At 33.9% G+C, this 7,435-nt stretch overlaps 1 protein-coding gene across 3 annotated transcripts in view; it reads right to left on the bottom strand.

Moving 5' to 3' along the window:
* The window catches only part of LOC145323683 (uncharacterized), an 80,878-nt gene extending 73,784 nt beyond the window's left edge, over positions 1-7,094 (bottom strand). For all 3 annotated transcript variants that reach the window (XM_080166130.1, XM_080166131.1, XM_080166132.1), the window contains exons 1-3: positions 7,036-7,094; positions 5,828-5,902; positions 5,242-5,379 (exon numbers count right to left, since the gene is read on the bottom strand). The gene's annotated coding sequence lies outside the window, so the exon portion shown is untranslated. The remainder of the gene's footprint in view (positions 1-5,241; positions 5,380-5,827; positions 5,903-7,035) is intronic.
* Positions 7,095-7,435: the final 341 nt, after the last annotated feature.

Below are 7,435 nucleotides of genomic sequence, written 5' to 3'. Positions count from 1 at the left end.
TATCTATCCATATCTGTATATTTATCTATCAATTCAATAAACGACCACACAAAAACTAACAAATAAATTTTGGCAAAATAACAATTTGTTTGCTATTTATCTATCTATCTATCTTTTCACATATTCAAAAAAGACCTCCCATTATATTTTAATATCGAGGCTATTCTATAGATATCTCAAATCAGTCCGTCTGTCTTATAATAATGGTTTGTGCATGTGAGCAATTGGGATGTCTATTTGTCTGTCCGGCATTTATTTGCACTTATTTATTGATATGGTTCAGATGGCAATTTGGACAAACGGACGTACACCATTAAAAGGAATAGCTTCGCTATTACACAGGTACTCAAAGCTTTATAACCACATTTTGTAGCTTAAATATTTTAGGTACTTTTTGAAAACTTAATTAGTTGGTTTAAACTTTTAAACCCACAATTTAAATAAACAGAAGGGGTAATTTTGGCAGATTCATTAATTTTACGTCCATTGTCTTATCCCCTTAAAATCCCTGAACATATGCGACTACAATAAATTTAAGCTTTTTTAAGGGTTACGCAGACACGCCCAGGGCCAATTTTAGGATGAGGTGCCGGACAACCAGTAGACAGAGAATGTAATTTAAGGATGGGGTGCCGGACAACCAGTAGACTGATAATATAATTTTAGGATGGGGTGACTGACAACCAGTAGACAGAGAATGTAATTTTAGGATGGGGTGACGGACAACCAGTAGACAGATAATGTAATTTTATGATTGGGTGACGGACCACCAGTAGACAGACAATGTAATTTTAGGATGGGGTGACGGACAACCAGTAGACAGACAATGTAATTTTAGGATGGGGTGAGGGACAACCAGTAGACAGACAATGTAATTTTAGGATGGGGTGACGGACAACCAGTAGACTGATAATGTAATTTTAGGATAGGGTGACGGTCAACCAGTAGACAGAGAATGTAATTTTAGGATGGGGTGCCGGACAACCAGTAGACAGATAATGTAATTTTAGGATGGGGTGACGGACAACCAGTAGACAGTCAATGTGATTTTAGGATGGGGTGACGGATAACCAGTAGACAGTCAATGTGATTTTAGGATGGGATGACGGACAACCAGTAGACGTTGATATAATTTTAGGATGGGGTGACGGACAACCAGTAGACAGAGAATGTAATTTTAGGATGGGGTGATAGACAACCAGTAGACAGATAATGTAATTTTAGGATGGGGTGACGGACAACCAGTAGACAGTCAATGTGATTTTAGGATGGGATGACGGACAACCAGTAGACTGATAATGTAATTTTAGGATAGGGTGACGGTCAACCAGTAGACAAACAATGTAATTTTAGGATGGGGTGAGGGACAACCAGTAGACAGACAATGTAATTTTAGGATGGGGTGACGGACAACCAGTAGACAGATAATGTAATTTTAGGATGGGGTGACGGACAACCAGTAGACAGTCAATGTGATTTTAGGATGGGGTGACGGATAACCAGTAGACGTTGATATAATTTTAGGATGGGGTGACGGACAACCAGTAGACAGAGAATGTAATTTTAGGATGGGGTGATAGACAACCAGTAGACAGATAATGTAATTTTAGGATGGGGTGACGGACAACCAGTAGACAGACAATGTAATTTTAGGATGGGGTGACGGACAACCAGTAGACAGAGAATGTAATTTTAGGATGGGGTGACAGACAACCAGTAGACAGATAATGTAATTTTAGGATGGGGTGACGGACAATCAGTAGACAAATAATGTAATTTTAGGATGGGGTGACGGACAACCAATGGACAGAAAATTTTATTCGCAGATTTAGAAATATACAAATGCAAAAAAATACTAAAATAACTTTTAAAATAGTTTAATAAATATCTTTGAATATATTATTTCACGTATACTGAAAATGAAATAATACACGGCACTGTTATTGAAAAGAGATTATCCAAGTAAAAACACACAGCTCAATAATAGGAATATATTTAGATTAGTCACATCTAATCCTTGTCAACATTCTATAGGTCTTTCATGTACAAAAGTTAGTTTAAAAACTATTTTTAAACTCAAAAAAATCCATTTTGTACATAATACTTACTGTACACAATCGGATTCTGAATTAAACTCCCATAAAGGATGGTATAGCCCAACAAACAACTAAGTTTTTCTTCAAACTATCTATCTATTTATCTATCTATTTTTCTAAATATTTTTCAATCTTTTTTTCTATCTATTTTCTATCTATAATTCTATCTATAATCTATCTATCAATCTTTTTATCTATCTTTATATCTATCTATCTTTCTATCTATTTAAACCCGCGACCGTGGCTCAACACGTAGCGCATCCGCTCGTCGTCGGGAAGGTGAAAGGTTCGAATCTCGGGCCGACACCGCGTCATAACTAAAGTCGTTAAAAATGGTTCCTACTGCTGCTATGTCAGATCCGCGGCATAAATAGCTAGACTAGGGGGAATGCCTTGGCCCAAAACAGGCGCAACTCGTTACCATGCACAGTTGGGACTTCTCAGACAAAGGTCGTGCATCACAGAGAGTTGGTTGTCTGTTGGATGTTACTTTTAAACCTAATATCTTTGGGTGTTTGGACATAGAAGGATGAGTAACAGCCATACTTAGTTCTCCTGGATTGCTGGAAGACCTAGACAGTACACCAAGTCGAAAAGGTCCTGGACTGTAATCCCGCCCGTACGAGGTAATCTACTAGGTAATCTATCTATTTAACCATATATCTTTGCTTTCCCACAAAGTACAAGAGGGGGGTTTACCTAACCTCTGCAGGGCGTATACCGGCTTGCCCTAACCCTGCAGGGATATACAGTACCAAATATAACCTAACCTAACCTGGCCTTAAGAAATACAATACTTAAACCCAAAACTAACCTACCTCCTTTTTTTTAAAAAAGGTTGGGGGGGGGGGAAGGGTTACAATAAGTAAATTTGAGGGATAACTTTCGCACCCAGCCCTCTATCTATTTAGCTGTATATCTATCCATCTATCTAAGTTCAAATATCTATCTATCAATCTCTATATAATAGGATTGCAAAAATTATTGACCCGAATCAAACAAAAACCACATTTTTACATTTTTAAGTAGCGAAGCTACTCTGTAATAATTGTACGTTCGTCTGTACGTTTTAAAACGTCTTAACGTTCATTTTGACTATTATTTTCGTTTAATTTGTTAGAATTGTCCTATTAGATTAATACCGTTATATTGAGATTTATATTCCCATCAATATAGCCTAAACACAATAGTAAGAATTCTTTTTGTCTATTTTATTAATTGAGATTTGTTTTTCATGTGTGCTGTCATCCTTGTTTTGTTATTTGTATAAGAATCAAATCTTTAATGCCAAATGAAGCGAAAAATTTGCTCAAGCAAAACATTGATTTTAATATTTATCTATCTATCAATCTATATATTTTTCTATCTATATATTAATTGTTACATTTAACTATCTATCTATGTATCTTTCTAAATATCCAAACATTTAATTATTGCATTATCTATCTATCCATATTTATCTATATATCTTTCTATCTATTGATCTATCTATCTACCAGTTATCTAAATCTATCTAAATATCTATCTATCCATTTAACTAAATAATAGGGTTATGGATGTCCGGCAAATTACCGGTTAACCGGATATCAGGCATTAAAAATCAGCCGGATATCCGGCCAAACCCTACTAAATAACCTATCTGCCAATAATCTCTCTACCTATATATTTTTTTTATTTCTATCTTTTTAAAAGCGAAGCTTTTCTGCCATTCATAAATATGAAATATTATGAACGCATACTTAGTACTAATTAAAATTCAGCCTTTAAACTTATTTAAAATGTCTATATTTTAGAAAGTACTCATTAAAAAATTATTTTTTCCCCTAAATCTTAATTTTTTACAACAATTTAAAGTTTTACAATAGAAAAAAATATCAGTTGTATTCGAAATAAAATTTGAAATAATTGTTTAGAAATTATGTTTAAGACATCTAGCGACAAAAAACTAAAATAAATATAACAAAAGTTTTAGTAAATTACATTGTTTTAATAATAGAATATTTCTACACAGGGAAGCTTTTTGTATGTCTTACGGTGTTTTTGGGCTCTTTTTCACATTTCCAGCCCAGCCCTAGAGGCTAGGGCCGAAACAACTAGTATCCAATTTTTGTATTTTTAAAGCGAGGCTTTTCTTTAATTAGGGTCGGTCCGTACGTCCGTCCGAGATAGATAGCTTTTATTCGTTAATTTAGGCATGTTAGAATTGTCCTATCAATTTCAAACTTTGCATGGTGATTCCTGTAGTAGTTAGGTAGAATTTAGAAAGCGTAGCAACTCTATAATCATTACCAGAACGTCCGTACGTCCATTTTAAACATGTTGATTTTTCTACTTTTTTAACAACAAATTTTTATATAATCTAATAATCCGATTGATCTGATTTTTGGTATACTGGTTCCTGGGACAACAAAGTACAACATAATAAGCGAAGCAACTCTATAATCAAGTCCTAAAAATGTAAGTATGTCCATAAACATTATTCTGTATCAAGTAGTTTTTCAACAATTTTACTTACAATTTTTATTCGACTCTTATACATTTATATTCGGATTATTCAGTTCTGACACTATACAAGTGTTAATGTCCGTTTTTCCTACCGTTTCAGTGCTTCGCTTTTATGGATGTTGTCATCCTTGTTCTATCTATCTCGTTATCTACCTATCTATATGTTTTTCTACAATTTTCAGGTCAATTTCACACTTTTTGGGCGGGATCTTATTTTTGCAGGGTATTTTGCATTCTATGACCAATGCAAAAATAAACAAGGATGACAACATCCAAAAGTATCGAGGCACATACGAATCATGGACGGTTTTAAATTTGAGGATCATTCGCGGCTAACGCGCAGCGGCCGAGCCCTTAAAAATTACATTTACCGTTACGGACTGACAAAGTTAATTATTGAGTAGCTTTGCTATTAGGAAAGCTTCAAATAGGCCCTTAGATGGTTTTAGGCTAATCTATTTTTAGATTCAAGTCTTAAGATGGTTTTAGGCTAATCTATTTTTAGATTCATGTCTTGAGATGGGTCTAGGTTATTTTTATGAATTTCCCTACCTTAACCAACACAGAGCCACTAATAGCTTTGAGCGCAGACGCAAGCTTTCTATATAAGGTAGTTGTTGAAAAATAATTCAAATCTTACCTTTTTTTATATAACTTCTTTTACTTTTGTTTATTTTTCACTAATATTGTATTTAAATATCTTTTTCAAACTTTAAATCACTTTTCTAAATAATTATCTTATTCACTTTATCACAGTTTATTATTCTTTTTTTTTGTCCTATATGATTAAATGGATTTAATTTGTATGGATTCTTTTTATGTAAATAAGTCTGGTTTTAAATGCCAGAAATTGAAATTAAACATTTAATTTTTCGTAACAGGATCTGTGTCTGTGTCTGATAATAGGTGCTGGGAAAATTGATAACTAATATGGGGGAGGGTACCACCCAACATCCTCTCTAAAGAAAACATCTCTAGAAATATATGAACCCATAAAAAAACTAAAATTGAAAATTGTTGGAGGGCAAATCTACCCCTCCCCTATCAAGCGCCCATAAAGGCCTCCATGGTCACAGTCGCTAGAATCTTATTAACCAAGAAAACCTAGAAAATATTAAAACCATCATTTTATTTCCAAAATCATTATATAAGTTTTTCTCAGGTTTTCCTTAAAGAAAAAGTGGACCACAAACAAATATAGCATCAACTTTTTAATCCATTTCTACCTAAATTGCGCCAAAAACAAAACTGGTCAGCTATTTTTCTTTATTCATTGTTCGCCAGGCGAAACACTGCACATCCTTGTTTATCCACAGAGATAGATCAATAAAAACTATTAATATTTTATGTCACTAGTTGTTAAAGGTTCTTTCAGATTTAATAAAAATCATTTCAGGTTTTAGTTGTTTTGATTACGCGAGTACAATGTATTGGAGGTGCTTGCTTACATGTGAAGACCGGAGCACCGAAAACCCCCCCCCCGCTTAGTTTTGACAAAAATCAAAAATAAGGGGGGGGTAGTTTTTTAACCCCCCGCTTAGTTTTGACAAAAATCAAAAATAAGGGGGGGGGTAGTTTTTAACCCCCCCCCCTTAATTTTGAAGAAAATCAAAAATAAGGGGGGGGGTAGTTTTTTCACTGTACAACACGCCAGAAAGTTGAGTGAGGTAAATCAAGTAAATCCAGTATACCAGAGGGGAAACCTTATTACAGGGATATTCATGTTTTGGGTCATAATTTCCTTATTTATTGACTTTGGCCAGTAAAAGGTTTTAATTTTGCGTGTGTACAGTGAAAAAACTACCCCCCCCCCCCCTTATTTTTGATTTTCTTCAAAATTAAGGGGGGGGTTAAGTCTTTGCCTTGCTGAGCTTTTTTCCTCCTTGCCGTTTTCCAGACATTAAAAAACTACCCCCCCCCCCCCTTATTTTTGATTTTTGTCAAAACTAAGCGGGGGGGGGGGGTTTCGGTGCTCCAGTCTACCACATGTAAGCAAGTACCGTATAGGAATATCAATGTAATTAAATTAAATCCGAACCGTTCCTTCTTTGGAGAAAATGAATTGAAAAGTTTTGACGATTTTTACTACCTTATTATTTAACTTATTGTACATAACACAAAAGTTATTAAAGATATTTACCAAAACTTTTTTTGTTGGTGTTGGAGTGCCCGAAACTGTAAGTAAATTTGTCTTACCGGCATTTTCTCCCAAGAAAGAATAGTTCAGTTTTTTGTTTACGTTTCTAGCATCTCAATATATGGTAATAGCCTAATAAAAACAGAAAACTGGAAAGATATCTTGTTAAATCTAGAGACACCTTTAAATTACTTTATTATTTAACCCAATCTACCAATCTCTCAAAGGCTTACCCTTAAATCACCAATAAATCACATTTTGAAAGAAAATTTGTCCCGCTCATTTATCTATCCCTGCCTTGTTTCACATTGGGGGGCGGGAATCATGACATTTTTTAGATACATTTATAATGATCTGAAATTTAAAAAAAAAATAATTAGTTAGATAAATAATAAATAAAAAGATAATATGTTATAGATAATATTTATTGATTCCTAGGACAATAGAGCACAACATTATAAGCAAGGCTTCTCTAATGAAAGTATGACCTTTTACTGTATTCTGTATTTATACAATTTTACAAAAAAAAAATACAGACAATTTTATTTAGACTTACAAATTAATGTTCAAATTAAGTTATGACACTCTACAAGTGTTCATGTTAGTTTGTTTGTTTATTGATTTCAGAGATTCGCTTTTGTGGACGTTGTTATCCTTGTATTTTACTATAATTAAGGTCAACGTAATGAAAGAAAAA

The sequence above is a fragment of the Acartia tonsa genome, chromosome 7 (genome assembly GCF_053477335.1).
Source record: "Acartia tonsa isolate MP-2025a chromosome 7, ASM5347733v1, whole genome shotgun sequence".
NCBI classification, from domain to species: Eukaryota; Metazoa; Arthropoda; class Copepoda; order Calanoida; family Acartiidae; genus Acartia; species Acartia tonsa.
The sequence above is the reverse complement of the archived record's forward strand: the minus strand, read 5'-3'. Positions and strand labels throughout refer to the sequence as shown.